Here is a 23,982-nt window from a genome sequence, read left to right on the forward strand (position 1 = left end):
CATGGAGGGATGTTGGTTCGACACTATGGTGGTTTTTGGGTTGTTGGCTTCATCTGCAGCGCCACTTCTAGAAAGGCCAGAAACTGTCGTGCAGCTTTTCGGGCCAACCAAACAAAGTGACTTGAGGAACCAAGAAGGTGTATATAGCCACTTGGTTTCTCAGTGTGATCAACCCATCTCCCTGAATAGCCAACCCCAGGCTTGACTTGCCTGACTGATCGCCAGCCACAAGCCTGTCTTTGAACTAGGGTGGGCACTTCGCCAACTAAACAAATGCATATATTACGGGAAAGTGTGGATAAAAATGAATACATGAGTGAAAATAACATGCAAAAGGCATGAAATGATGAGAAATGGTTCGCAAAAATGTGTACCTTTGTCAAAACTGCCGACAAAAATGTGTTTATTTGGAGAAATTTGCACAAAAATGGTGGAGAATTTTCATGAGTTTTTAAAAAATAATACGCAGATTGCTGTAGAAATGTAGAGGACTGAATTTAACGTTGGAAAAATGGGAAACTGAGAGAACTGAAATTGACAGATACTTCTATCCCTACTAATGACCACTGCTTAGACCATGTCTCTGTCTCCGATCCTGCAGGGTCCTCAATGCTGGGTCTGCACGACTCTTTTCTTTTCTTTTCCTCTTAGGATAAAACAAAACAGTGCTTGCTAGACTTCTCTTTACGAATTGGGTATTCAAGACACTAACAAGTCACACTATGTGGCTCCTCCTGTTGGGACCCTTTCGGAGTGCTGTGTAGTTACATGCCACCGCATTGCCGCTCTAAGCCTAAAGGCTTGATCTGAGCCAACTGTGAATATTTTAGAGAAAATCTCCCTTGCTGATCATTACTATTCCCATGCACTTTATGTACGTCTGCCTTTGAAAACGGTTCGGAGGTTTCAGTTAGCGCAGAATGCGGCCGCCCAATTGTTGACAGGTTTGAGGTGAACAAAACACTTAACAACACTGATTCTGTTGCAACTATACTGGCTGCCTGTATGCGTCTGAGCCCAATTCAAAGTGCTGGTTTTGACCTATTTACAGCTCAGGACCCCAGTAGCTTCCCAATATGAACGCCTCTCCCAATAACAACCTACTGGAACCCTTAGATTTTCTTCTGAGGCCCTTCCCCAGATCCCCCCTCTGGGGGAGGCTCAGAGGATAGTGACAAAGGACTTTTCTGTTGTGGCTCCCTGGCTGTGCAATGTGCTCCTCAACGAGGTCCACCTGGCACCTTTGCTGACATCTTTTTGGCACCAGGTAACGACTTACCTTTTCCCCCAGGCATTTGATAGACTGAGATGCTCCTGTTTTGTTATCAGGGTGCCAAAGCTTCCTGTAACTGTCACGGGGGAGGGCTGTTCTCCTTTTACGGTCGGATATATCTATATCTATATCTATATCTATATATATGTTTTTAATGTGTTGTAAGTAGGCATGTGCTAGAATCCCACCCAATTTGGATTTGGTGCTGAATTTCCCATGAATTCACTTCTTCGCTATTGTTGCAGATCAGATTTTTATGTAGTGATTTTCTCCAGCTGTTTTTAGAAATGGATTTTTTCCCCAAAAAAAGTCTGTGTCTAAAATATTAATATCAATAGTTTTGTTAATATTTCCTTTCGTTTATTGACATTTTCTTTATTGACATTTCCTTTCAAAAACCAGTATTTCCTTTCAAAATATCAATTTTATTATCAATATCTTTTCCAAGGGGAAAAAAACGGATCGGTAAAAGCACCGGCTTGTGGACAGAACAAGCTCAAATCTATACCAGCCTGTTAGTCGATTGAATGTTTCCAAACTGGCACCAGCCAACGGATCCCATCCTTCGTTGTAAGTCACTTGGAGACCTTTGGGTAACAAGCGACTAACAAGTCTAATAAAGAATAATAATTGATTGGTGAAATTGTACATCGCCTAGAGTGGCCGTTGATTCGGCCAGATAGGCGACTCAGAAATAAAATTTATTATTATTATTATTATTATATAATTTGATGTGTCATCTGACTGATCTCGTTGCTCAGTTTTGATGCCTTTATTTATTTTATTTATTTATTTATTACTCTTGTATACCGCCCCACAGCTGAAGCTTTCAGCCTTGCCCCCCCCCTCCCCATTATCTTTTGTAGCACTGTTCAGGAAACATTCTCTCAATCAGAGAGTAGTGTGATTGTTGCTGAATATGCAAAGGAGTCTGCAGATAATCAGCTTGACATTGTGTGGCTGCTGTTGAAACGTTTCGGGTACCGTGTCTTAATGAATTAGAATGTTGCATCTTTCTTCTGTTGTACCGAAAGCTGTAACAAAATCCAAAAGCCTCGACACGCACCTAGGAGTAACAGCTACGACTTGGGGTTCCAGTAGGTGTAATAAGATCACACAGGCACATTCCATATCAGGGCCCTCCGGGGGATTGCAAATGCAGCAGAACCAGCAAAATACCTAAAAAGTTTAGCCCACGGGAAGCAGCCACGTTTTGCAAAGACTTTTTTATATATATAATGGTGGTTTCTACAAAAGCAATTAAATGTATAGATTACAGCTAATGTAGAAAATATCCAATTTACTTTTAAAAAGGAGTCACGTTGCCAAATCATATATAATCAAACATAGCTAGAGTTTAATTCCCCTATACCTGTCATTTTTTTTTCTCTCTCTCTCTCAAAGGTACAGGCCCTATAGAAGAAATCTATAGGACGGGTGGGGAACCCATGGCCCTCCAGATGTTGCCGGAGGATGATTTTGAGAACCAGCAGGGTATAGAGCAGTATTCCTCAACCTGGTGCCCTCTAGATGTTGTATGATTACAGCTCCCATCATAATTGCCCATGCTGGCTGGGGCTGATGGGAACTGAAGTCCAACAACATCTGGAGGGCATCAAATTGGGGAAGGCTGAGAGCATTGGACCTGGGAAGCTATGGTTCAGATCCACACTCAACCATGAAGCTCACTGGGTGGCCTTGGGACACATACACACTTAGCCTATCCTACCTCACAGGGTGGTTGTGAAGGTAAAATAGGGTGGCATATATATATACAACCCTAAGTTCCTTGGAGGGCGGTTGGGATATAAATGCAATCTGTTCATAAACATAGCCTGGGCTTTTTCTGTTTCAGCATTATTGATTAGCCTGGCTGTGTTAAAAGGAAACATTTGTAAGGATTATTCATTTTAGAGGGTTGTTTTCATATCTAGCTGTTTACCTGTGCACTTTGCTAGTATAGTAAAGGTGGTATTGTTACACGAATGAACCTTGAGCTCATGCACTCTGCCCTCCCCTCTCCTTCTCTGGCACAACTGCGAGGAGATTGGAAGCTTTTGCTTCTGTTTTCAACTATCTGTAGTTTAGTGTGACAAACTATAGTCAGCCTTCATTATGACTTATTAGAACAAGCCAACTTCAAACTTTGGTTTACAATGCTGGCTTGTTTCAATAAAACAATAGTTAAGATTAATCATAATTTTGGGTACAAGCATAACACTAAAGTTTAGGTTAATCAGAAATGGCAGTGAAAGCTTCCAATCTCCTCCTCCGCTGCTCATAGTGAGGAGTCAGCGCATGAACCCAAGACTCATTTGCGTTATGATACTTTATTGTTACACCTGAATGCAGCCAGCGATGGACTAATACTGATGTATTTACCAGTATTTGTCATGGAGTTGTAATTTACTCCATTTTTACAGTTAAAACACTGGCAACAGTCTTGCACACAGTTAGGCATGCTTAAGCCTATTGATTTAAACAGGCCAAAGTACATCTAACTCTTTCTATACTTGTGGTCATCACACGACATTAAACGTTTTGCGAAAAACCCCAGGTAGTCTGAGTAGGCCAAGTCCTGCATGAAAGTAGTTTGATTCAGCATATATTAACCAATAACCGCAGCAGAATTTCTTCTCAACCATTACAAATAAATAAATAATAGTATTCAGCATCTTTGCCAGCTAATCAGTTGTCTGATCATCTCTTTCAGCACACGAATGTCGCATTTACATGAGAGGGTGAAATATTTGAGACAAAAGCTCTAAGAAGTAAGAACTACAAAGCCACCTTTGTACCTATGCACTCAAAGGTTCTACATAGAAAGTGGTGTGTTTGTGTGTGTGTTTGTATGTTGCACATTGGGGAGAGGGGGAACAGGACTCTGGTTGTTTTATAAATGCAGCATCATAAAAAAAGGCTAAATTCTCGGTTTCAGTTGGCTTCGGCCATAGCTTCCTTGCTGCTGGTTATTCTGATGGAAAGGCTTGAAGCCCACAAAAAAATTTTATATGCAAAAAATTTTCATATACAGAATGAAGTAAGAGTGTGCGTGTTTCTAGGCAGAGCACAATGCAAAGGTCAATTTGTGTTGCTTCGCTCTCCTTTCGCAGGCTGTGGGTGCGTATGTGAATGCATCTCTGGAATTCCACCGTGGGATCTGCCATCTTTTGAAGCCGCTGCTAAAATTACTGCCTTGGTCCTTCCAAAGGCGGATACTGATAGAAGATGCCATGAAATCGAAGGCCGCTGATCTGGGCAGCGTTGAAAGATAGCTGGCTATGATACTATTTCTGATTTAATAATGTGGACAAGAGGCTAGCCCTTTGTAATAATTAGGACTAATTACGGAAGAGGTGTTGACAGATGGGCGAAGAAGAAACAAACTGCCTTTATCCAGTAGCTTAGAGTCGGATTACTAGGCTTGTGTTATCTGTTTCTCAGAAAGTAGACGCTTCAATCATTCATTAAGTCTTCAAAGGGGGAGAAAGGGATCCTAGCAATATACAGGATTTGGGGTGAAGCTATGAAATAAGGCTTTGATTCAAAAATGGCTAAATTAATCCCCTTTCTGTAAATTGTCATAGTTTTTTTTTTCTTTTAAAGTTTGAATTACAGATGGAGAAACTGATTTGGAGTACTTGGAATGGAGTCAGCCAAGTATCAATGGCTTGTCTTGGTGGCAACTACGGCAGTTTGCGGATTACACAGCTTTTCTCTCTCCCACACGCACACACAATCCTAATTCTTCCCTCTCCCCCCCTTCCACCTTTGCTCTTTGAACATGCCAAGTTGCTTTAGAATTTTTCGCCCTTCCCTTGGCATTTTGGCTAGTAACGGTTGGCTGCTGATCACGAGCAAAGATAGTTTGCACAGAGACAGGAAAAATGTAAAGATTCAGGGCAGACAAAAGGAAGGGCTTCTCCACAGAGCGCATGGCTAAGCGATGGAGTTCACTCCCGCAGGAAACAGTGACGGCTACTAACTTGGATGGCTTTAAAAAAAGGATTCGACAGATTCATCGAAGATAAAGCCAGCAGTGGCTGCCAGCCACTATGGGTATGTTCTGCACAGCCGGAGGCAGTATGTCTCTGAATATTGATTGCTGGGAACCACAACAGGGAAGAGTGATCTTGTGCTCGGATTCTGCCTGTGGGCTTCCCATAGGCATCTGGTTGGCCACTGTGAGAACTGGATGCTGGCCTAGATGGGCCACTGGCCTGATCCAGCAAGTCCTTCTTATGTTCTTATGTGCATTCACTGTGAAAGCAGGTATCACAGTTTAAAGGTGGTGGTGGGGGAACAGATCCAAATACTAAGTAGAAGAAAAAATATGATCAAAATACAGAGAGAAGTATAAAAGCAAACTTTTGCAAAACTTAATTAATTAATTTTCTTTCCCACCCTTCCTTCCAAAGGAGCCCAGGGCAGCAAACAACAGAGTTGTGTAGCAATGCAATTAATAAGAAAAGCATTAACAGAATATTTAAAAGCATTGACAGAACATTTAAAAGCATTCGTCAATCTGGGTGCTTGGCTTTTCAATTCCAGGAATGTTCTAATTTTATTTCACATTCCTATACGTCAGGGCTGAGGGTACTTCTGGCCCTCCTGATGTTAGCGGCCTACAACTCCCATCATCCGTGACCATTGGCCAAGCTAGCTGGGGCTGATGGGAGTTGGAGTACCACAGCATGGAGGATCACAGGTTCCCCATCCTTGCTATCCATGTTTCCTTGGATAAGTTATTTCTGAAACACTCTCGTAACGCCTTTGTCCCACCATCTTAATAAGATAAGATAAGGGAGTTGGACTTGATGGCCTTATAGGCCCCTTCCAACTCTACTATTCTGTGATTCTATATTTGGATTCCTGCTTGCGCAGGGGGTTGGACTTGATGGCCTTATGGGCCCCTTCCAACTCTACTATTCTATTCTATACCTACAGCTTCCCTGTTCGTAGCAGGAATGTAAACATTTTCATGGCTTATTGATTTAGGCCACAATCCTGTACCTACTTACGAAGGAACAAGCCCCATTGAACTCAGTCGGATTTCCTTCTGAGAAGATAAATGAGATGTATAAACCAAGCAACTCTCCAAGGATGACCCTATTAACAGATGCCAGCTCCCAGCCTCTAACCAATATTGACCCTGTTTGCTGCAGAGAAATATAATTGTGTTGGATATTAGAGACGTGGATTTCAATTATTAATATGTTGCAACAGTGGGGGCATTTTCACTCTTGTTTAAACATTTATAACAGTCTCATTGTGCGGTAAACTTGGTCATACTTTAATCTAGATTTTCTGGTTTGAGCGAATAGTGCTGGTAAAAGTCCTTAATAAATTTGGTTGGAACATGACATGATCTGATTATCTGATGAAAGATTGACACTTTAGTTCCTGTCAGCTCAACAATGCAGCACAGTAAGGGGGCCAGTCAGAACCATTCAAAGACTGGAGGTTCAAGTTCAGGTACCGCAGGATGGTTTGGAATTCAGGTGATGGAACCACTTTTACTTTCACAGTGACTTTTTGTACCTAATGCAACATTTCCCAGTGTCTTAACTATGGGTAAGAAGCCTTGGAGCACCCGTGGCTTAACGGGCTCCCTCCGTCGCCTTCTAGTGCATATGTTTCCCATCCCTTTTCAAAATTAACCACGGTACGGTGTTATAGCTGCACTGAAACTAATGCTAACCATGGCTAGCTTAAAACTGGGATCTTAACCCGCCAACCTTTTTGCAGAGGAAAAATGGGACGCTTCTTGTAATTTTGTTTAACCTTCATTTCCTCATATCTAGTGTTCTTCCACATACCTTCACACATCTCCCCTCTGTCTGCTGTTTTCATTAGTCTGTTCTGGATTGCTTCAGAAGCAAGATGTGTTTAGTAAACATAGCAAGACAGGATTTTTTTTTAAAGATGGGGAACCACAACCGAAAAGGCCCTCTCCCTTGTCACCACCCTCCAAACCTTCCTCAGAGGGGGAACCTAGAGAAGAGCCTCAGAAGAAGATCTAAGGGTCCGGGTAGGTTCATAATGGGAGAGGAGTTCCAGAAGATATTGGGGTCCTGAGCCATAATTACAAAGAGCCATAATTACAATGAGGCGTGAGAAGAACTTGCACACTGTGCTTGGACTTGACTCCAGAGATCTTGGAGTCCCATGTCAAATGCAAGTCCAACTGTGCACTTTTCAAGAATATGTCTGGTCCTTCATATAAAAAATCTTTCCTACTTGTGACTTTAAAACATGCACTGGGAAAGTGATGACCAAGACGTACCTGATCCAGTTTGTAAATCTTTTTTTTAAATGAACATTACCTTTCAGTGGCCTGGTATCCCATACGTTAAGACGTGTGATAGCGTTTTAATTTTGCTGGAGTTTTCATTTTGCTTGAGTACAATCATCACAGTGCTGAGAATTGTTAGGAGACCTCCCCCTGACAGAGCCACAATTCTCAGAGTAGTTTAACAGTAACCCCCCCTTCCTAGGGAACTCTGGCAACTGTAGCTCTGTGAGGGGAAGAGGGGTCTCCTAACGACTCTCAGCACCTTTAACTAACTACAGTTCCCAGGATTCATTGGGTGGGGAGTGGGAAGCCATGACTGAAGTGGTATGATACTGCTTTAAATAGTGCAGATGCGCGCAGCCTGTGTTTATATCGGAGGGAATTTTTTGCTCCATGGGTTGCATATGTACAGTTTTTGTAAGTGGCAGACTTCCACTTAAAAGAGTTATAATTTTGGTACAGAATCCATTGTTCAAGTTTTTTTTTTCTTACGACATGCTTCACCTTTTTTAGAGGGAGAGATTGCTAGGAGGTGTCTATCATGTATCATGTTCTTATGCCCCGTGGGTGGGAAAGGAAAGCAACAGAACAGACAAATAAATAAATGGGGCGTTGAAAGTGGCATTCTGTGAGTTGTGGCGTTGCGCAACTGCATTGCAATCAGCTTACCGTCTTCTGCTGGTTGGGTGCCAAAAAACACGGTAATGTTATATTACGGCTAGATTAATTAAAGAGTAATTAGAAGGGAATGAATCGAGTAATCATAAAAAAAAAGTTTGTCATGGGAAAAATATTTGTCTAGGATTAATTAGTTTGCAAATGATGTGTAGCTTTAAATTGCTGAAAATTACAGAGTCCTTAATTGCAGCTTGGGCCCAATTAATTTCAGATATTGTAACAACTTGATATGCTACTTATTCTGTCATTACCCCCGTTTTTATTATTATTTTTTAAAAAGCCTACAAGATTATTTCAGGAAAAGTCTGCTAAAATGACTGGAAGGTGCTTAATTAAACCTGTGCTAAGGACGTTCTTAGCTCGATCTTGCTGTTGGATACAGGAGCCTTTGTGCCTGATGTTCCTGCACCCCTAATTAAGGGGGCTGGGCTGACTGCTCTAGTTGACAGATGACTCTGCGTGGCTGAACAGGAAAGCCTCTCGAAAATAATCTTTTTGGTGGTCCTTGGCTTATCAATTTTCTGCTAGATTGCCAAGATTAATCAAGTGTGCAGACCCAATGCACTTCTAAGCCTTGTACGTCCAGGGTCAGATCCACACGCAATGCTTTTCCCACTTAACATTGTACACGTTTGCATTCTTTTAATTTTTCCAAGGAGACTGGGCATTCTCCTGTTGGCGTCTGTTAGCACCTCTCCACATGGTTCTCAGTTGAGGGATTAGATGTGCTTGTTTTGATTCCTGCAGGAGTGAGTGAGGCATCATTTCAAGATGTTTTAAAGATGATTTTCATTGTTTTATTGCTTATTGTTTGCCACCCTGTGCTCTTTTGGCAGGAAGGGCGGGATATAAATTTAATAATAAATAAATCAACTAGGTGCTGCTTGTTGTATAAAACTGTTAATATTTGATATGATTTTTTCCTATTGCATAATGTATTTATGCTTATGTTTTTTTAAATGTAAGTTGCTTGGAGACATTTTATTTGTTTACACACATACACACACACACAGGCCTGTTGGCACAAGTATTCTGTTTATTTATAAAATTATATACTATTAAGTAACAAGCGACTGTTACACGTCAAATAATATTTTTAAATTATTTATTAAAATGTATATACCACTTGATTGTAGAAAACCTCTAAGTGGTTGCAAAAGACATTAAAAGTATCAATAAAACAGTGAAAAGAAGTAATTTAAAACATTTTAAAAACAAGTTAGAAACGGCAACAGACAAAAAAACCCCCACACATCAACATCTATTTAGCTGGATATTTATTAATTAAAATGTATCTGTGTATCTGGATATTTATTAATTAAAATGTATAATTTAAAATAATAAACCACAGAGGATTGATAGAAAATTCTATCCAGTGCTAAAATGTTGAGAGGCTAACAGTAAAATATAAAAGCAATTTTTTGTTTTTTAAAAAAAAGGTAAAGGTGTCCCCGCACTTATAGTGCAAGTGGTTTCCAACTCTTAGGGTGACGTCTTGCGACGTTTACAAGGCAGACTGTATATATGGGGTGGGATTTCCAGTTCCATCCCTGGCCTTTCTTTACCCCCCAGCATATGCCGGGTACTCATTTTACCGACCACGGATGGATGGAAGGCTGAGTGAACCTCGACCCCTTCTACCGGAGATTCGACTTCCTCCTTCTGTTGGAATCAAACTCGGGCTGTGAGCAGAGCTTCGGCTGCGTTACCGCCGCTTACCACTCTGCGCCACGGAGGATCTTTTAAAAAGGAACCACTAAATGCAACAAATAAAACCAAGCATGACACCAGTTGAGAAGACAGAAACTAATTTCAGAGGGAGAAGTCAAAACCACAAAAAGCAATTAAATCCCATTAAAAGCTCACGGGACCAGGATGAGTTTTGCCAGCTGCCTACAAAACAGTAAGAGTTCCTGATAGAGTTCCATGCTTCGGACCTAGGGTTGGGCAACCTGTGACCTTCCAGATGTTGCTATACTACAACTCCCATTATCCTTGACCATTGACCATGCTCGCTGCAGCTCATAGGCAGTAGTTGAACTATTTCTGGAGAGCCACAGGTTCCCTACCCTTGCTTTGGGAACTACATCAAAAAGGCCCTTCCCTTGATAGATCCATTGTTGTTATTGTTCTGATTTATTACCTTCCCTTCACCAGACGGTCCCAGGGTGGGCCACAACAATTTCCAATACAACATGAAAACCAGCTTGAAACAAATGACAATTGCAAGAATTTAGGAAGGATGGATCCTAAAAACTGTAGTCACTGATGGACTTGTAGTTGCTAATAAGCCTTCTCCATGGATCTCTCTGATCTATTTTGAGCCGTAAAAGCTGCTGGGCATCAAATTCCATTGCATGTGCTGTGTGAAAAAGGCAGCTGCATGCACACCGTACATTTAGAACACATTTAAAATGTATGCTTTCCCTGAAAGAATCCTGGGAGCTGTAGCTCTGTGACGAGAACTAAAATTCTCATGATTCTTGAGGTGTGGGTGTGGGGAAATCAGGGGCTTCCAAACTGGTCTGTGGACAACCAGTGGTCTTCAGCATGCCCGCATTAGGTATCTGTATTGGTCTTTAATTTTATTTCTGTTGTTGCTTCCTATTTTTTATATAGCATTTCAGTGTGAGTTCTGTGGAATGCAAACTGTAATTCAATGCAAGAAATAACTACAAGACATAAAATAAGCGATAAAAATGCCGCGTCTAGCACATCGCCTTACAGTCGCTACAACAGGCAGAAAAACACGAAGTGGTCCACCAAGACCCTTGGCAAATTTCAAGTGATTTGTAGGGGAAAAGGTTTGGGAACTGCTGCTTTGAACGTATGATGCATGTACGCAGCAGTACTTTCTTTTATCTGCCTTGAAACTCCTACCTGTCTGTTTCATTGGAGGACCTCGATTTCTTAGTAATAGGAGAGAGGGGAAAACATCGAAATTACAATCGCAGGATCCAGTGGCTATCCCAGGACAGTTTCTGCCTAGGACATGTTTGACACACACACCCGTCTTGTTGGACCCCTTCCCAGCTGTGACTTGTGCAGATACGCCTTGCATGTGTTAACATCCACGTTAAAAAAGAGATTCATCCTTGGGAAGAAAGTATGCAAGTAAGACCTGTGCCTTTTGGAATTCAGTGATTGCAGGGTTTGTTTTAGCCTTTCTTCAATTTCATTGTTGCATTTTAGCAAGGAATTTATGGCTTTGTAAAACAGAACAGCTGCATTTTTCTATCTCTTTCCTTTCCCGCCACCCTCCCTGCAAAAAAATCTCCTTATCTACAAAGTTGAACCTGGGTAGGAAAAATAAAGTCTCTTCAGCTTCAGCTGTTTCTCATGCGACATTTTCGTGTTACATATTCCAAAGCATATGCCAAATGTGGAACTCTATTCCACTTCAATCTCTCTACCTCCCCTGCTTTTTTGGGGGGGGGGATATTTCCATGTTGCCATGCTATTTGGCTGTCTTGGAAGCCTTTGCTTTCAGTGCCCAAAATGTTTTACTGTGTTTGGAAAGGTCAACCAGCTGATAGCTGAAGGCAAATGTGTCAGAATGAAAGACTGAAAAAAAATTATCAGTTTGACACACCGGGAGTATTAGAATGATGAATGTTTATGTTAATATATGGGGTGTACATATTGATTAATAGCACTTTTTTTGTTTCACTGACTAAAATATATAAATGGCAATGAGATCCATATGCTAACTCGGTGTCCTAAAAATAATTACCATCACTCTTAGTTTTGCTCCCATGCCGAATACGTGTTTTCATATGGAAAATAGTTATAGCTGAAATTTCACAACACCCAGATGGAAGCATTTGGAAGTGATCCTCAAGGCACCAGCTCAGATTCCAAATTTCCTAAAAGTCACATTTGATACAGCGTGATTTTATGTGCAGGACATTATTTATCCCAACTAAAATACTCTGAAGGGGGGGGGTTGCCTGTTTGTGGTTAGTGAGAGAGGTGACTGAAAAAGTAACTTGGAATGCCTACTAAGGTCTTACTGTTTTAAGCTCAGTTTATTTGCTTCCATCAGATGTCTTAGGTTAATGCACACAATTCTCCAAACCATGGTTTAGAGCAGGTTTGTTCTATATGTTTTGGCCTACGACTCCCATCATGCCTGGCCATTAGCCATGCATATTGGAGCTGATGGTAGTTGGAGTCCAAAACATCTGAAGGGCACCAGCTAGGGAAATGTAGTTTGGAGGACCAGACACATGCTGTAGGCTTGAACCCTTCTCCTCTAGCATGTCAGTTTCATCATCCATTTCTTGGTTTCCTTTAACCCTAGTTTGCTGTATTATGCAAATCAGGCAAGCTATGATTAACGCTGACTATGGTTTGGAAGCAATGATGGTTAGCGCTGACCATGGTTTCCCCAATTTGGGCCTGCTTAAGCTTTTTAAATTTTACTTTGGTTTGCATACGTGTGTTTAATTGCTTCCTGCCCTGAGTCTTCTGTGTAGGGTGGAGTTGCTGATGGATGTTTAAATGAATAGAAGATCTGGTCATTAAAGCCTGTCTAGTGTCTGTTTTAAAATGCAGGGTGCTGGCAGTGTTTATTGTTTCCAGACTGTTAAAAAAATACATTTGGTCAATCAAGACAGAGATGTTGACAAGTACGGAGTAGCAGCTATTATCATGTAGAGTGGTGATAAAAATCGGCAATCTCTTGATGACACTCTTACTGTTGCCTTTGGAAGTTTTAAAAATACATTATCATGTCATTTCATAAGCCTCTTGCACCAAGAGTAGTAATGTTTGTAAAACAAAGTAATCCTTATTGCATTCTGTATTCCAGTTACCATAATTTTGTTTTTAATTTTATATGTGCAAAGTCAGGTACGGGGAACCTTTGGCCCTCCTGATGTTGCTGAACTACAACTCCCGTCATCCCTGCCCATTGACCATGCTTGCTAGGACTGATGGGTGTTCAGCAGTATCTAGAGGGCCAAAGGTTCCCCATAACTCTGCTAAAGTTGCATCACTGAGTCTCTTTTGATGCCTTGTCGGACATTTATCTGCAAAGAATGTTGGTGATGGGTTAGAATGGGTGGAAACCTTTGGCCTTCCAGATGCTGTTGGAGTCCAACTCCAATCGCCCCAGCCAGCATGGCCAGTGGTCAGGGAGCTGGAGTCCAACAACATCTAGAGGGCCACAGGTGCCCCATCCCTGTATTAGAACATTGTCTGAAAAGGCCCCTGGTGCTCCAACCTTGCTGAAACTAAGCAGACCTGCGCTGGTCCGCGTGTGAATGTGAGACTGGCTCAGAACTCCTGTAACACCAGAAAGGAGGGACGTAATTGTGATAAGTAAGAAACACGCAAACCAGTTTTGCCAGCGTATATAATTGCATTGAAAGGTGCCCATCTTTTTGGAAGGTGTTTATATTCTTAGGAGTTGAGTCATTCCCAGTGTGCTGTGCCATTAGAAAGTGAGGGTTATTTGTGTGTATGTGTTCGCCTTTTATTTTGGTCTGGCTCAAGTATATTGTTTTTCACAGTGAGGCTAAAGTGGCCAATCTGTTTCTCTTAAGCCAAATGCTATTCACAAACAGTTTTGACACGTTTCCTGGATTTTGGGGTGGGGGTGGGGGTGGGGGTTGCAGAGGAGAATAGAAAATAGAAACAGAATTAAAAGAAGAAACTTCCTGTCGTGTATGTGGTGGGATTTCAGTACTTGGTTGGTTCTATTTTTATTTCTGTGTATTCCTTCATCAAAATCATCTCTAGAGCAAGTTACCAATTTTTTTTAAAAATGCAATACAGGAATACTTCAGTTAACTAATCCTCCAGGATCCAAGCTCCTTTTCAGGAAGGCTTGTTGAAGTTGAAACTGAGCAGCTTTGCTTTGCTATGGATAAACTTTCAAGCCTGTGTCTTTGCTTTGCTATCAATAACCTGATAAATGCCTTTGCTTTGCCAGGGTGAAACTGACAAGCCTGTGTGTTGCCTTTGCATTAAAGAGATCTATTGCTTTCTCCTAGGGCTGGGGAGGGAAGGATCCAATACAATTCAGAAGGGGGAAGAGGTGGGTTCTGGGTAGGCGCCCTTTAAAGCCCCTGTTGAAGCTGCCCCACCATCTGTGAGCGGGTGTAGGAACCTATCCCTATTCTTTCCATGTTATTCCTACACCTGGTATCAAAAGTTTATGTTGGAGAGGTAATGTCCAGGAACACATCTACTTTGTTAACTGAGGTATTACTGTACAGGAGAACAGTACAAATGATTAAATGAAGTAGCAGCTGAAAGAACAGGTGAGCGAGTTAAAAAGCCAGGAATTAACATTCGTACTGCCTCTACACTTATATAAATGTAGAATAGTAGAGTCTGGTTACAAGCAAATAGTGGAGAGCATCGCTTTCGTTCCCCTTTTGTGGGCTCCCAGACGCATCCACCTGGCCACTTTCGAGTGCAGGTTGGTGGACTTGGCTCTTTCTATATTTATTTGAAAGATGGGTATGTTTAACCTGGAGAGGAAAAGTTTTAAAGGGAAATGTGACAGAGGTATCCAAATATCCTGCGGAAGATGGAGCAGAGTTCATCTCTATTGTTCCAGGAGGCAGGGCTAGAACCAACTGGGTGAGGGGTGGAATTGCAATTCCCTAATCTTTAGATTCCGGCTAAAGATCAGGAGAAACTGACTGTCAGTGGCTCTCCAGAGCTTTAGGCAGGAGTCCTTCCCAACCCTTGCCGGAAATGCTGGGGATTGAACCTGCAGCCTTCTACAGCAGAGGTTTCCAAACTGTGGTCCGTGAGCTTCATTCAGGTGGTCCGCAGCGTGCCTGCATTAAATATTCCTATTGATTTTAAGTGTCTTTTTATTGCTTCTTTCCCTCCTTATCTTGTATTTTGTCGTATTACAGTTTGAATCCTACGGAATGGAATACACTCAAATACAAAATTAGAAATAAAAGAAGCAATTAAAAGACGATTAGAAACCATATGGCATCTAGGTCGGCGCATTACAATTGCCACAACAGGCAGAAAAATTAGGAAGTCGTCCTCTAAGGCCATCAGCAATTTTCATGTGGTCCGTGGGGAAAGATAGTTTGGGAACCACTGCGCTGCGGGCAAGGCACGTGCTCTGCCACTGAGCCATGGTTGCTGCAATAAGGAGCATCAACAGAGAAAAGGGAAATAAAGGGCCGGCGGACAAGGCACAGCATGGAGAAGATTTAGGGGTTTCAGTCCCGGCCGCTCAAAATTCCGGAGGCCAGGTCTACCCATTGGAAAGCATGGGCTCTCCTGCCACCAGGTAAACCCATTGAGACACATGGGCCATTTGGGCCCCAGGTCTACCCACTGAAATGCATTGAACGGCTGGCCTCCAGGTCTACCCATTGAGAAGCACGGGCTTCTCGGACACCAGGCCTACCCACTGAACTGCAAGGGGACTTGCTCCAGAAGGCTGGAGAGATCTGGAGCTTGCCCTCGTTCTTCCTGCTCTGTCTCCTTCTTGCTTGGGTTAATGAGTTCTGTATCTCCCAAGAAGCAGCATCTGTATTTGCACGCAGCTTTAATAAGTCGGTGCCGCCATCAGACTTTCGTACAGTGATCTAGCTGTAAACAATGATTTGTAAGCAAAGTCTGCAATCCTGTATCCTTTTAACCTGGGAGTAAGCCCCACTAAACTAAGCAGGGCTTACTTTTGAGTAGGCAGGTATAGGATTGCGCTGTAAACGAGAGTGAACAATTGAAGTAAGGTGTGTGATGGGGCGGTGGTGTTAGCACCATTAAGATCAGTCTCTTAATTCTTTAATCTTGCTTTCCTTTGTAAGGAGGGCACCTGGTGGGCTTGGAATTTCCAAAGAATAACAGGGATTTCATATGTTTGATCAGTAGCACACCTGGATGTGTCAAATACTTTTGTGGCCATAATTATGGCTGCACACCTGTTGGTTTGAGTCTCATCCTCCCCCCCCCCCCCCGTTTGCCAGATGTACCTTGGAAAGATTTATTTCTGGTGTACCCGACAATAGTTATTGTTTCCTTGGGCATCATCTCTTGGCTATTCTAAAAGTGATTAGAAAAATCATATTTTTGGTCTTGGCTCTAGATGTTGGGATTATCAGGGGCTGGCTGGGGGCGGAGAGGGCGAGGAGAGGGGAAGGAGGTGTCCAAGACAGAGGGAACTGAATGATATTTTACCAGAAATTTTGTTTTTGCTTCAACGTGTGATGGAAATGCAAGTGACAGGGGTGGGAGCAGGAGAGTTGCTGAATTCTGTCGGAATTTTTCCTGTGGGAAACAGTTAATGTTTTTAAGGTCCTGGGAGCTGTTCTTTTTTCTAGTCTTTTTTTAAAAATAAAATAAAGGTAATCTTTCTGACATTTGCATATTTTTGGGAAAAGGCCTATAACAAGTTAGGAAACAACCTTTTTTCGTGTGATTACATAGCAAAATGACAGCTTTGGAATTCCATCGACACAGTTAGGAACGGCAGCAGCTGGGTTGGTCTGGGTGATTAAGAACCACCTAGTAAAGTGATTAGATTTTTTTCCTGCCCTGGCTTGTGCTTTTGGTGTCGGAACGTGCAAGTGTTCAAAATTCCAGAGGAATAGTTATGTCAGCCCGACTGGTGGCCACCCGCTTTTTGAGGCTGCCGCCATTCCTCTCCCTCTCCAAGATGTCCCAGACCAGGAGTGGCCAAAGTGGGGCCCTCCAGATGTTGTTGGATTCCAACTCCCATCAGCCCCAGCCAGCTTGGCCAGTGGTCAGGGCTGATGGGAGCTGGCATCCACAGCATCTGGAAGGCACCACCTTGGACATCCCTGTTCTAGATGTAGTGTTGTTCCAGGGCATTTGTGTGTGTGGAGAAGGTGCCTGCCTCGGGGAGAAGTACTGGTGAGCTTCAGCACTGAAATGTCATCCTGAAGTTACCAGCATTTTCTCTCCTCCCTTCCTACTGCAGCATCCTGTGGATAAGATGGCATGTAAGCTGGCATTATGTAATCATGTGCATAAGATGTTGCTGGACTCCCCCATCAGCCCTCCAGATGTTGGACTTCAGCTCCCGTCAGCCCTGACCACTGGGGCTGATGGGGGAGTCCAGTAACATCTGGAGGGCCGCTGCTTCACCACCTATGCTTTACATGAATGTGCATAGCAGCCAAAGTACATCTGCTCTCCACCAAGAGATTTAACAAAAAACGTTGCCGTTGTTATTAATTTAATTTATATCCTTCCCTTTCTTCCAAAGGAGCCCAGGGCAGCAAACATATCAACAAAAGCAATTGAAGAACAAGAAAAGCATTCTAAAAACACAGCTACAGTTTATTTATTTATTGTTTTATTTATATCCCGCCCTTCCTCCCAAGAGGAGCCCAGGGCAGCAAACAAAAGCACTAAAAACACTTTAAAACATCATAAAAAATGTCAATGTCCTGCCTTCAAGTCGATTCCGACTTATGGCGACCCTATGAATAGGGTTTTCATGAGGCTGAGAGGCGGCGACTGGCCCAAGGTCACCCTGGGAGCTTCATGGCTATGTGGGGATTTGAACCCTGGCTGCCCAGATCATAGAAACAGACTTCAAAATATATTAAAACAAAACATGTTTAAAAACATTTTTTTAAAAAGGAGGTTTAAAAACATCTTACAAAGCAGTTCCAGCACAGACGCAGACAGGGATAAGGGCTCAACTTAAAAGGCTTGTTGAAAGAGGAAGGTCTTCAGTAGGCACCGGAAAGATAACAGAGATGGTGCCTGTCTAATATTTAAAGGGAGGGAATTCCAAAGGGTAGGTACCGCCACACTAAAGGTCTGTTTCCTATGTTGTGCAGAATGGATCTCCTGATAAGATGGTATCTGCAGGAGGCCCTCACCTGCAGAACTCAGTGATCAACTGGGTATATAAGAGATAAGATGGTCTTTCAGGTATCCTGGTCCCAAGCTGTATAGGGCTTTGTACACCAAAACCAGAACCTTGAACTTGGCCCGATAGCAAATGGGCAGCCAGTGCAATTCTTTCCGCAGCAGAGTGACATGTTGGTGATACCCTGCCTCAGTGAGTCTCGCCACCTCATTTTGCACCAACTGCAGCTTCTGGACCAACCTGAAGGGCAGCCCCACATAGAGCGCAACACAGTAATCCAGCCTGGAAGTGAAAAGGGAAGTGCTGTTTTCAAGGAAATATTCTGCATTAGAATGAGAAAGGTCAGTGGTAGAGCACTGCCTGGGTTCAGTCCTCAGCATCTCCGGTTAGAAGAAGCAAGGTGGTGGGGAAGGGACCTCACCCAGAAATCTTGGAGAGCTGCTGCCGGTTAGAGTCGACAGCACTGGGCAAGTGGGACAGATAGTCTGCTCTGGGATTTAGGTGGCGTCCTAATCCGTTCCAGTGTGAATTATGCATTGTATGAATCAGCATATATTATGATTGGGTGGATCACGTCTTGTTAACGCTGAGATTCCATTTTGCAAAGTGCTTTCGGCGGATTTTTCAGACTTCTCTCCCTGCCAGTAGCGTAGTGGCAAATTCAGAAGTGCAGGGTCCCTTCATGACACACACTGTGCACCCTCGCAGCCATGTCCCCTTTTCCTTTTTCCTTCGCCTCCTTGCTCTCAGTGTCATCTCCCAAGTGCACACTCCACTACAGCAGGCATCCCTAGGAGCCAATTAGCATGAAAGGGGAGGCTGTATGTTGGCTACTGAGAAGAGTCTTCTCATTGGCTGACTCGCCTCCTTTCACTCTTATTGGCTGTAGTCGGCACGAAAGGTCAAGGACTCTTTTCAGTAGCTAACATGCTCCCCTTTCATACTGATTGGCTTATACATGGGGACCTGCCTGGGACCATGTTCCCAAAAAAGTAAGGGGTCTATGACCCTCCATGACCTCGGTTGACTACACCCCAGCTCCTAGCAGTTGAGTTCTGGCACTTTACCTTCTATGCCACCGCTGCACTGTTCCCCCTATGGCCACTTCCACACACCATACATGGGTTTCCCCCAATGAATCCTGGGATTTGTAATCTGTGAGGGCTAAACTGCATTTTTGGGGGGAGCCATGTACGTTAAGTGTGTTTTAAATGTATGGTGTGGTTGTGACCCATAAGCACAGTAGAATGAACTCAGAACCTACTCCTGCTAAGACCAGACACATGTACCATTTCCGGAGGTATACATGATGCGCTCTATTTACGGATGTAAGAAGGCTGTGATTTCCATCCCATCCTGGTTTGGTCACAATTGGCGCTGTTTCCGTTCTGCTACAGTTAGCTTCCACTAAAATCTACATGCTTTCTCTTGCTATCTGCTGTTGCTGAAACTCAGACAGGAACATAGGAAGCTGCCTTCTACTGAGTCAGACCAGTGGTCCATCAGTATTGTCGACACTGACTGGCAGCAGCTGTCCAGGTTTTTAGACAGGGAGATTCTCCCAGCCCTACCTGAAGATGCCAGGGATTAAATCTAGGACCTTCTGCATTCAAAGCAGATGCTCTTCCACTGAGCTACGGATAATTAATTACGTAATATGGTTACATGATTTCCGATACTAATCTCGGACGTACATGTAAATTGCGGGAATTTATAGGAATATAGGAAGCGGCCTTATACCAACTCAGATCATTGGTCCATCTAGCTCAGTGTTGTCTGCACTGACTGGCAGCAGCTCTCCAGGGTTTCCAGGCAGGAGTCTCTCCGAACCCTGCTTGAAGATGTCAGGGATTGAACCCGGGACTTTCTGCACGCAAGGCAGATGATCTACCGCTGAGCTATGGCCCTTCCTCTCCGGCTCTCTTTTCTAGCAGAATTCTCCGACACCCCCAGACCTGTTTCACTTAAGGGCAGAGGTTGGCTTCTTAACAGCAAACAGGATGATTACAGATCTGACACAATGAAAAACAAGGCTTTTGCCGCCCATGCTGGTCTATTGCATCAGTGGGAACTACATGGCGAGAAAGAGTATGTTCAGCTTTATTTACAAATGGATTCAGAGGATGATGGCAATTGTTTCAGCCCCCCTCCCATGCGGAACATCTAAAAATCGTCAGCGATAGTGCCCATGTACAGACATGCATTTGCAAGCGCCAGTTTCGTGCCAGCTGAATAACCCTCCCTGGATTCACACGCACAGACTTAACTTCTGTCAGCAAAACACTTGTGTGTCAGTAATTAAAAGGTTTTTTTTAAAAAAAGAAACAGCACTCTATTAAATCATTCCTCATAATTCCAGATAGCCTTTGGGGTGACTCTCTGCTCCATTTTATCCCCCTCTTTCGGCTGTAATACTTCGTCAGGAGTCTTCATGTGCTTCAATGACAACTCCCTTTTGGCGTCTCTTGCCCGGGTGCCGTCCTTTGAGCCAACCGCATGGGAAGCAGGATGCTGCAAACACATGCCGCTGCTTTGAAGATGCTCGCGAGGGTATCGGCACGGGCACGGAAGGTGAAAGGACTTTAAAGCACAGCATGATTTTTGCGACGGCATCATCCAAAAGTTGAACCCTGTTACAGGCATGGGAGAAGTTGAACCTCAGCTGGGGAGCAGCCTTGTGAAAGGGTGTAATCCAGAGACTTTTTCATCCTGGGGGCCGCATTCCCTTCTGGGCAACCTTCCGGGGGCCACAGGCTGATGGTGGACGGGGCCAGAGACAAAAGAAGGCAGAGCACCAAATGTAAACTTTACCCTTTCTACAGCAGTCTGATTTCTACACAGACTTACACGCCCCTCTCTATCCTCCATCCAGGCAAGCAAGAAACAGGATCAGAGTTCAAGGACACGTTCCAGCCTGGCAAAAACACTCCAGGAGGGGTGGCCTAGGGAGAGTCCCAAGGGCCGGATGGAGAGGTGTGCAGAGCCACATTTGGTCTCTGAAGCTGAGGTTCTCCACCCTTGTAATGCATCAGGATTGACTGTTGACATCATAAACATTCACAACCCAAATGGAAACCCTTAAATATGAGACAGGCGCCATCTCTGTTATCTTTTCGGCGCCTACTGAAGACCTTCCTCTTTCAACCAGCCTTTTAAGTTGAGCCCTTATCCCAGTCTGCGTCTGTGTTGGAATTGCTTCTTAAGATGCGTTTAAACTTTTTTTTAAAAAAAAGTTTTAACCTTTTTTTAAGATGTCTTGAAAGCTTTTTTTTTTTTTTTAAAAATGTTTTTAAAGATGTTTTGTTTTAATGTATTTTAAAGTCTGTTTTTTTATAACGTTTTAAAGGGTTTTTGCGTGCTTTTGTTTGCCACCCTGGGCTCCCGCTGGGAGGAAGGGCGGAATATAAAATAAATAAATAAATAATAAAACGGATCCACGTCAAAGTAATGTGCATGTTGGATTTGTCACATTATTGCCTGTGATCGATTGGGTAGCTTGTAAAATTGGTTTCGTAACGAGCGTCATAGTGACATCTGTTATGATATTTATTTATTTATTTAGTGTATATGCCGCTTCATAGTTCAACACAAACCCTTATGTGTCCCAACAAAAAAGGATCAACGTTATTTAAAAATCATACAATAAAAATCCCACATTCAAAACTAAGCAAAACTCGCTGCTGCTGCCGCTGCTACAAATAATAATTCCACGTTTTAAGTAGGGTGATTAAGCAACAGTAAATGCCTCAAAGCAAGGTGCGCAAGTGAAGGGAATAAGAGCCACAAAATCAAACAAAACATGGGAGATCAACACACATCAAGATGCATCATCGAAATGCAACATTTTATTATACAGCGTCATAAAACTGAAGATAGAAATGGATCCTTCCCTTCAAATGTAACGCAGTGTAGCTATGAAGCAAAGAAGACCTGAAAGAGAGGAAAAAAACCCAAACCTTAAACAAGGATTTGGGATGGAAAATCACCTTTATGTCCCAAGACACACCGAAGTCGTGATCCTAAGCTTACTTATTTTCACAATGTTTCTGTCGGGCTGAAAGATTCATCCTCTTGATAGGATTCTTGTTTGCTTTCTTGATTGTAACTGGCAGAGAGAAAGAGATCCCTTGGCCTTCATTTTCAAAAAAATTCTCCATCTCACAAAACTATTTTTGACAGATTTGTAGTGACATTCATCGTGATGATATCTCTTGCCTTTTTTTTTTTTTTTAAGGAAAGCTGTGTCTGTACAGGGAACAAAGCGCATGATGCTGGGCTGTGGCCGCTTCATACGAAAGTCGATACTGTAAAAACTCTAGAGAATGCTTGAGAATGCTCAACAAATATCATCTGAAAAACCATTCCAGATCAAATTGCGGCATATCTTGACATCTGGAAAAGGCTTTCCTTTTAAGGACATGTTGATATTTTGTTTTACTTTTTACTTTTGTATGAAACATCCTATGTGTGACTTCCAGCGAAGCCCTGTGCACGTCTACAGAAATGTCTGTCCCAGTGACTTCAACGAAGCTGACTCGGCAGGGCACAGAATCCTACTCGTGGGTTGGTGGCAGGAATGGGGGAGAAATTCAATTCAGTTCCCATTTAAAACCAAGTTTATCAAATTCACACTTTTGGAAACAACATGAGAACTGAAACACAGGCATCCTTCGAAATTCAAATGCAGTTCTCCTACCAAGCAAAGTTTACAAAAATGCATATATTAGTGAAAATAACATACAAAAATGCATTATGTTAGGAGACATTGCTTGCAAAAATAGGTATAATAGTGAAAACTGCAAACAAAATGTGTTTATTATAAGAGAAATTTGCAGTATACAATGCTGGGGAATTTTCATGAGGATTATTTTTTTTAATATATTCGCAAATTGCTAGAGAAACTTGGAGACGTGAATTTAAGATTGAGAAAATGAGAAATGGAAAGAACCGAAATGGACAGATTCTTCCATCACTAGAGGGGGATAATGGAAAATGTAGGATCCAAAATATCCAAAGTTCTGCCAGGCAAGCAGGAACAAGGTGAAAATGAGGGAGGAGTGACTTTTTTCCCTTTTGGGGGGCACTTCTTTTAAAAAAAAAAATCTATATTTTCCTCCCTTATAATGAATGGAAAGGTGTTGAATCCTTTGACTCCAGGCCTTCCCCTAATCAGCCCTAGGCACACCCTCTTTTTTCCCTCTACCAGTGTCAATGTTGGTAACACAAGGGCAGCAGAGGTTTTTGTGCTAGCCTCCTGAGGTTGGACCTGCCCTTCCAAGCTTGGACCCTCCCCTTCCTTCGGCGAAGGAGATCTACAATATCCTACGGCCTCCAGAGTGCCCTCCCAGGGACCATAGAACTGGTCTTTTACTTTCTCTCGCAAAGATCTTATTGACCTGCGTTTTAAATATGAGGCAGTTCATGAAAGGTTTATTTATTTATTTTAGCTATTTATTTATTATTTGATTTATATCGCACCCTTCCTCACAGCAGGAGCCCAGGGCGGCAAACAGAAGCGCTAAAAACACTTTAAAACATCATAAAAACAGACCTTAAAATAAAACAAAACGTTAAAAACATTTTTTTTTAAAAAAAGCTTTAAAAACATATTTTAAAAAAGGGTTAAAACATTAACAAGCAATTCGAACACAGACGCAGACTGGGATAATAGGTCTCAACTTAAAAGGCTTGTTTATTATATACAGCTAGACACATTTTGTGTAGTGTCAAAAAATTTTTTTGCAGTGTGAAAATAAGTACTCTGTGCAGCTGAGCATCTGGAATTTAATAAGGAGCTAGGTCATTTCTAAAAAAGAAATAGATGAGGAAAGATAAAAAGAAATAAAAAATGAAGATAAACACTGGTTCCTTTCAAATCTTCATAACCTTATAAAGGGAAAGGTGTCC

At 42.6% G+C, this 23,982-nt stretch overlaps 1 protein-coding gene across 4 annotated transcripts in view; it reads left to right on the forward strand.

The window, feature by feature from the left end:
- Positions 1-23,982, forward strand: part of GNB1L (G protein subunit beta 1 like) — a 71,862-nt gene that overhangs the window by 17,622 nt on the left and 30,258 nt on the right. The gene's annotated exons all lie outside the window — the stretch shown is intronic.

This window comes from Rhineura floridana, chromosome 19, assembly GCF_030035675.1.
Source record: "Rhineura floridana isolate rRhiFlo1 chromosome 19, rRhiFlo1.hap2, whole genome shotgun sequence".
In the NCBI taxonomy this organism is placed as follows: Eukaryota; Metazoa; Chordata; class Lepidosauria; order Squamata; family Rhineuridae; genus Rhineura; species Rhineura floridana.